The following is an 8604-nucleotide window of genomic DNA, read 5'->3' as shown; positions in this document are numbered from 1 at the left end:
TACAGGACATTGGTTAGGCCACTGTTGGAATATTGCGTGCAATTCTGGTCTCCTTGCTATCAGAAAGATGTTGTGAAACTTGAAAGGGTTCAGAAAAGATTTACAAGGATGTTGCTAGGGTTGGAGGATTTGAGCTACAGGGAGAGGCTGAACAGGCTGGGACTGTTTTCCCTGGAGCATCGGAGGCTGAGGGGTGACCTTATAGAGGTTTACAAAATTATGAGGTGCATGGATAGGGTAAATAGGCAAAGCCTTTTCCCTGGGGTCTGGGAGTCCAGAACTAGAGGGCATAGGTTTAGGGTGAGAGGGGAAAGATATAAAAGAGACGTAAAGGGCAACATTTTCACACAGAGGATGGTACATGTACGGAATGAGCTGCCAGAGGAAGTGGTGGAGGCTGGTACAATTGCAACATTTAAGAGGCATTTGGATAGATAAATCAATAGGAAGGGTTTGGAGGGATATGGGCCGGGTGCTGGTAGGTGAGACTAGATTGGGTTGGGATATCTGGTAGGCATGGACGGGTTGGACCGAAGGGTCTGTTTCCATGCTGTACATCTCTATGACTCTATGACTCTATGAACAAAAATTACTTGAAGGTCATATGCTGATCCCTTTCGAATAAGGCTACTGCAGTGGAGGTAGTTGGGTGTCTCACTCATTCAACTGAACATATCTTCAACTGTGAGTGTTTAGGAGAGGAAATTAATGGGACCTGAAAATTTGAAAATGGCTTGTCAGATGATGAGACTGTCTTAGACATTAAATGATATTCTCACTCATGGCAAGTTCATGCCATGTGGTACACTGCATGAGCTGCAATGGAAATGGTTGATCCACTGTCAACATGGCCCCTCACTATGTAAATAGGTCTGGAAAGGTCTGAAATAGTTAATATTAATTGAATACCATAGTTATCACCCACAGTGGCAATGTCATGAAGAGTGGTGGAGAGAGAAATTAAGGATCTTGAAGGAATCAGTCCTAAAACTGATCTTCTTAACAACCTCTGTAATAATGTATATCATATGGATGAAAATGGACACAAATGAGCAACAGTTATTGCACAATTCTGAGTGTGTGAAGTATGATAACCAATTTAGGATTGTCAAGTGGCATCTCTGCATAACATGTGTCGGAAGCTATACATATCAATACACAGGACCCTGACAGAAAAAAACATGTATACACATATTGCGCCTATTTTAGTGCAATAAAATAGGCGACAGTCATTATCTGGTTCATTTCTCAGGGTACTGCCTTAAATAATCAGAATATACTAGCCTTAGTTAAAATTTAAACAAAGCTTGGCATTTAACTATCAGTCATCATCATTAACTCTTATATTCTTTATGACGTGTCTATAACAATTAGAGTCCACTTGTCAACCAATCAATAAATACTCAGTTGAAATACTATGAATTATCTATTTGTTACCATATACTTGTAATATGCAAATATCTGCAGAGATGCCATAAACTGGATTTTATTTACTATAAGACACTCTTCCTCTTGGACAAGAAGGTGGCTATATGCATTCAACCAGACCACATAGCCCTAGAGAAGTATTGAATAGGTACTGGGAATATTTGACAATTATTTCAAGCTCAAATTAAAAAGTTGTTGAAAGACCAGTTTTTCAGTGAAAAGTTAATTGACCAAGGAAATCCATAGGTGAGTATTCATGATCTCTGCAGGGTAGTGAAAAGATGCAATAATGGTGATTTAAAGTCAATATTCATGAGAGGCAATTGCATGGTGAGTCTTTGTATATTTATCACAGTCCAAAGAAGACCTAACATTAAAGAAAGCCATTCAGATGGTGAGTGAAGCAGAGGTCCAAAACAAACACAGATTAATCCCAAGAGGAGAAGATCAAACCTAGCACAGAAGGTCATCAAAATTCATTCAATTCATAAGGTATGGAAGTATAAACATGACTCAAGCCAATATGGTGGTTAGAACAGATGCTGAACACTAAACTTCTTTACTAATGTAGTGGAAAAGAGAGAGCTCACTGGCTCAAACAGTTCTCAGATATTTAAATCAAATGCTTTAATTGTTCACTTTCAGAAGATGTGCTGAAGCAGGACACAGCCAAAGGAAAGCAAAAGAGAAATGAGGTAGAACAATCTCCAGTAGAAGACTTACCCAAAGTTTACTGGTAGAAATTGGTGACCCAGACCTAATGTTTGACAAGCTATTTCTATTAATTAACATCTCATGAATATCTCAAAGTAGATGCCATCAGAAATAACGCAATAGTATCACAAGGTGAGCCTTCTGTTACTGATAGAAGTGCAATTATATGGTCTATGGCATGTAACACTTAATGTTAAAGATAAACTTCAACATCCCTTCAACATGGAGAATACCAAATATCAAAATAAACTATATGTACTTCAAACAGCAGAAGAGTCTTTTTATTTGTTCATGGATGTGGACATGACTGGCTTGGTCTGCATTTATTGACTGCTTCTTATCAATATGGAGAAGGTGGTGGTCGACCATCTTCTTGAACCATTGCAGTACTTGGAGAATAGGGACACACACAGTGCGATGAAGAAGGTAATTTCAGGACTTTGACCCAGTAACAGAGAAGGAATGGTGATACACTGTGCTTGTTCTCAACGGTAGAGGTCATGGATTAGGAAAATGCTGTTGGAGGAGCCTTGGTAAGTTACTGCATTTCATATTTGTAAAGAATATGCACTTCTGTCACTGTTTGTCAGTGGTGAAAGGAGTGAATTTTAATGGTGGTCAACTGGGCTACTTTTTCCTGAATGATGTCAAAGCATTTCATCAAGCACTAACTTATCCTTTGTAGATAGTAGACAGGCTTTGGGAGGCAGGGGTGAGTTACTGTTGTTGGACATGGTCATTATTTGTGTGGCATGAATTTCACTTGCCAATTATCAGCCCAAGTCTGGATATTGTCTAGATTTTGCTGCAAATGGATATGGCTGGTTTCAACATATGAGGAGTTGTGAATGGTGCTGAATATTGTGCAATCATTGGGGAGCATTTCCACTTATATCCTTACAATGGAGGTAAGCCATTGATGAAACAGCTTAAAGTGCTTGGATCAAGAATATGACCCTGAGGACCTCCTGTAGAGATGTCCTGGAGCTGAGAAGACTGAACTCCAACAACCACACTATCTTCCTTTGTGTCAAGTATGACTCCATACAATTGAGAGTATTTTCTCGATTCTCATTGACTCCAATTTTGTGAGAACTCCTCGATGCTGCATTTGGTCAAATGAGGCCCTGATGTCAAGTGCTGTAATTCTCATTTGACCTATGGAATTCAAGGCGGTAGTGAGGTCAAGAGCTGAGTGGCCCTGGCAAAGCCCAAGCCTCAGTGAGCAGATTATCCTTTTGCAAGTACAACTTGATAGCATGGTTGACAATCCCTTCCATCACTTTACTGATAATCGAGAGTAGACTGATGGGCAATAACTGGACAAGTGGATTTGTCCTGCTTTTCGTGCACTGGACATAACTGGGCAATTTTCTCCATTATTGGCTGGATGCCAGCATTATAGCCGTACTGGAAAAGCTTGCCTGGGGGTGCAGCTAGTTCTGGATATTCACAACTATTCTGGAATGTTGTCAGAACCAATGGCTTTTCCAATATCCAGTGTCTACAGTCATTCCTTAATCTCACATGGAGTGACTTTAATTGGTTAATGACTAGCATCTGTAATGCTGGGGACCTCAGGACAAAGGGTCAAAGGACAGTTGGCAGAAAATTTCTTAGGGCTCAATAAACTCATGGTGGAACCTAACCTAAAAATGTAAGTCTTTTAGGTTTGTTATGTTGGAATTTTTTAAAAATTTCATATCGTCAATAAGATGAGAATAGGTGACAACACCACCTCCATGACAGTCTTCAACACCATCACCCTGCATGACTGCATAGTCAGCCCCTTCCTATACTTATGGTTCCTCCAATTCAGAGACAACTACAAACCTCAGATAATTTGGAAGACAGTTCAAGCCGACTATTTTCTATTTAGCAAATTACTATTCTTCCAAGAGAATCCATTTAGAGAGAATAGTGAAAGCTCAACATTATCTGAATTTTTAAAGTCACTGTTGATCATTATTAAAAGCCCATCTGACTCATCAGTGTATTCAGGGAAGGAAATTTGGTGTCCTTAGGCAGTCTGGCTGACATTGACACCAGTTATATGGTTGACTCTCAACTGCTGTCCAAAATGGCCTCAACTAGGCACACCATTCGAGGGGAGATTAAGGTTGGGCAATGCTGACCCATTCAATACATTCCATAACTAATTTTAAAAAGTCCACTTTGGTAACTGGGAAATATATTTTCATTTCAAATTGTGACCACAGAGTAGTAGGACAGGAGTGACTGTGAACGTCTCCAGCCTTGCTAATAATGATACAATTTATAAGTTGTTGCAGAAATGCAATAAATCCAACTCCGGATCATTGAAGACAGGATGTACCCTGGAAGGTGTGTGTGGGACAATGAGGAAGTCCCAATGAACTAACCAAGGGGTAATTGCCAGGGAGGCTGAGAGTTCCAATGGGCAATTACCAACCATTTAGAAACCTCCAAAAAACTCCCCAATCCTGAGTTAGAGACAGATTCCCTTGAGAGTTCTAATTTAATTATTTTTCCAGGTGGTCAGGGTTTAGAGGGCCTTGGGCCAAGCGCTGGCAAATGGGACTAGATTAAATTAAGATGTCTGATCGGCATGGACAAGTTGGACCGAAGGATCTGTTTCCATGCTGTACATTTCAGTGACTCTATGATATAACCGACACAGACATAGTGAGATGACTGGTCTGTTTCCATGCTGTAAACGTTTTCAGACGTTTCACCACCATACTAGGTAACACCATCAGTGAGCCTTCAGATGTGTTTTATGTGTTTCTATTTATGTAATTGGGTTTGCTTGGGTTGGTGATGTAATTTCCTGCAGCAAAGTATTTTGCAAGAACTGTAACAAACACTAAATTGAACAAATAGGCAGAAAACTAACCACCAAGATACAGGAACATCAACTAGCCACAAAAAGTCATGACCTTTTTTCACTGGTATTCTTGCGTACAGATGAAGAAGGACACCACTTCGACTGGGACAACATACCCATCCTACGACAAGCCAAACAGAGACATGCACGAGAATTCATAGAAGCATGGCAATCCAACCAGAACTCTATCAACAAACACACTGACTTGGATCCCATTTACCACCACCTGAGAAAATGAACAGGAAATGACATCACCACTGAAATGACACCACCAACCCACGGAAACCCAAACACATAAATAGAAAGCGAGCCATACCACCAATGCTTCAAATGGAAGGTCACTGAAGGTGTTATCTAGGATGGTGACGAAATGTCTGAAAATGAACCTTCCAGCTCAGCTAGCAAACCTGCATCCACATGATCAATTTTCATGAAATCTGTGAATTTACTGATCACACCTCCTATATTCATGTCCTGATCATTAATGTACACAACAAGCAGCAAAAGACCAACACTGAACCATGTCTGGACACAGACTTTAGATCACGTAAACATGATTTGACCATCACCCTCTGCTTCCTGCCATTAAACCAATTTTGGATCTAATTTGCGAAACTGCCCTGGATCCTAAGGGCTGTTAGTTTCCTAATCTTTCTGCCATAAATGCCCTTGTCAAAAGCCTTACTAAAGTCCATGTAGACTACATCAGCATTGCTCAGGCGTATCGCAATGGTATAGCTACCACTTTCCCTAATATTGATGCCAGTGCCCCATAAACAGGAGCCCACTTATGCCATGCCACTCTTTAAAGCCATGCATTCAACTGTCTAATCTAATTAGTTCTATGCCACTTACATCCAGAGATTATTGCCTTTGAGGAGCTGTTTCTTAATTGGTTGCCTAGCTCCTCAAAATGGCAATACAGAACACCTTTCCTCATCCTTCCTTGTGCTTGGTATGACATAGATCACACCAACTGGATCCTTCCCCTCCCACTAAAGGTCTTCTCCAGGCCTGAGCAGATGTCACAAACACGAGCACCAGACAAGAAACACAACAATCTGAACTCATTTCGTTGCTACAGGCAACAATGTCAATTCTCCTGATTATTCTGTCACCCACTATCACTACATTCCTTCCCAATTGTAAAGCTTGAATGGCTTCCTGTACCATGGTGCCATGGTCAGTCTGATCATCCACTGTACAGATCTCACTTTCAATGACCCAGATTAAGAGCATCTTAAATCAGTTTGGTAATTGTAAAGTCTGAGGCTCGTCCACTACTGTCCAAGCAGTACTTTTACCTGTTTCTTGCATAGTCACATCCTCCTTTCCTTCACTGCTGGTGAGAACAGAAAACACTGTTCCAAGATGCATAACTATCTTTGAAAGAAAGTTTAGTTGGCATTAGCCTGTATGCTTCTTTGTTGATGATCCCATACAATATTCACGATAGGGAACACCATTGGTTCCATGGTCTAACTAGCAACATAAAACTGTCTAACTTTGGTGAAGACACCAGTTGTGTAGAATTGTATTCCTTTTTCATCTTGCTCCTCTGATTCATGATGAAAGTTAAGATATCATTAAGCATGTCAATTTTGCTTTCCAATTCTTTAATTATCAGCCTGGTAAGGTTATTTAGATTAGGTTTCTTACAGTATGGAAACAGGCCCTTTGGCCCAACAAATCCACGCCAACCTTCTGAAGAGGCAATTTAACATGGCCAATTCACCTAACCTGCACATCTTTGGATTGTGGGAGGAAACCCATGCAGACATGGGGAGAATGTACAAACTCCACACAGATAGTCACCTGAGGCAGGGATTGAACCCAGATCCCTGGCACAGTGAGCCAGCAGCACTAACCCAATGAGCCACCATGCTGCCCCATAATTTAACGCTCCATTTTAAATATTCTTATATTTTTCTTCCTCTGTGACAAAAATGCAGCACAGAATGAAATATAGCCCCAACTTCATGACACACTACAAAAGCAGAAAGATCTGGATAACTCAATACGTTTGATTATATCTGTGGAGAGAGAAACAGAGACCATTAATGTTTTAAGTCCAAGATGACTCTTCAGAGCCCTTTCTACTTTTATTTCAGATCTCCAGCATCGATAATCTTTAGCTTGTCTTTCATTATCCAGGCATTGTTATTATTCACAGAGAATAGCCATGACTTCCGACATCCATCACAAGTATGATAATTCGGAAATATCCTAAAATCTATTAATTGGCAGATTTCCAAATTAAATGAAGTCAAAAGATAGGAAACTAACATCACTTACCTGGTACTGACCCTCCTGGCACCCTACCTCATACTCATCCTTTCTCAGTAGTTGTCAAAGTGGCTGCTTGTGATGATGCGTCTTTGCATCAGAATAGGGCAGTTGAATGCTCCGAAAAAGAGAGGTGGTTTGCCTTCCACCAACATTCTTCTGTACGAGGAAGCTGTCCAAATGGAAGTATGGCTTCACATTTCTAATGGAGCACTGATTGGAATTGTCTGTTAGAAATGCAGAACTGTTTCATTTAATGAAAGGGGAGTGGAACAGAATCTGCGTGAAATTGTTACTCTTTGTAAAATCCAGCATAATCATATTCTTCTTGCTGAAGATAGTATTGGAGAAGGAATTGCTGTTAGTGAAATGGAGGCATTGACCACAATTGCCTTCAATTGTGGACTGGCATTTGGAAAGGTAATATCAGTGTTTTAATTTCCTCAATGTGATTGTAAGGATTAATACCTTTTCTTGCTTGATGATGATGCAACTGAATAAAAAAGGGGTGAGTTAATTCAATCCCTTGTCCCACACCTCGCTAGCACAACAGAGTTTTAATTTAAAAAGGGAGGTGATTTTGCCAATTTTACATTGCACTGTATGTAGCTCTCGCAGAAACAACTCAGTCAGGTTCCTGAAGTAACAAATAAAGAACTAGTTCGTTCTAAACTAAAGTTACCAAAGCAAACATGCAAGGAATGTTATCAAAATGTTTAAACTACACAAATAAATGCGATTACACTGATTACAAACCAACACACATACAAACATCCACATGCAAATGCTTGTTAATGCCCAAGTCTAGAAAGAAAAATACAAAACTCAATAGAGAGTATAGTTAAACAGTATTTTTAATAAGTTACAGTTAAATTTACAAAATATATTTATTTATGGATTGTCCCAAGCATTGGTTGTCAGCTGAATTTACTTTGCAGACAAACTGTTGGCACTGGAATACCTTCCTGGATCAATTATAACCAGTTGAAGTTGATTTTCTGGAGACACTGGTGCGGATATAAGTATTCAAGAAGAACGGATACTCAAAAAACACAGAGCGCAGATTCCTCAAGAACAAACCACGACAAGCAGACCAAACACAGCCAGAAACCCTAACCACCTTACCATATATCAAAGAAGTTTCAGAAATGACAGCCAGACTACTGAGACCCCTCGGAATCCCAGTAGCACACAAATCCACCAACACTCTCAAACAAAAACTAACAAACTTAAAAGACCCAGTACAACCCATGGACAAAAGGCTAAGCAAAGACATGCCAGAGAATTCCTAGAGGCCTGGTACTCCAACC

At 40.1% G+C, this 8604-nt stretch overlaps 1 long non-coding RNA gene across 2 annotated transcripts in view; it reads left to right on the top strand.

Annotated features, from left to right (window-relative positions):
• Nucleotides 1–2406, top strand: part of LOC122549901 — a 10033-nt gene extending 7627 nt beyond the window's left edge. For both annotated transcript variants that reach the window (XR_006311700.1, XR_006311701.1), the window contains exons 3-4: nt 1784–1920; nt 2074–2406. This is a non-coding gene — a long non-coding RNA (uncharacterized LOC122549901). The remainder of the gene's footprint in view (nt 1–1783; nt 1921–2073) is intronic.
• The last annotated feature ends 6198 nt before the right edge of the window (nt 2407–8604 follow it).

The sequence above is a fragment of the Chiloscyllium plagiosum genome, chromosome 5 (genome assembly GCF_004010195.1).
Source record: "Chiloscyllium plagiosum isolate BGI_BamShark_2017 chromosome 5, ASM401019v2, whole genome shotgun sequence".
NCBI classification, from domain to species: domain Eukaryota; kingdom Metazoa; phylum Chordata; class Chondrichthyes; order Orectolobiformes; family Hemiscylliidae; genus Chiloscyllium; species Chiloscyllium plagiosum.
The sequence above is the reverse complement of the archived record's forward strand: the minus strand, read 5'-3'. Positions and strand labels throughout refer to the sequence as shown.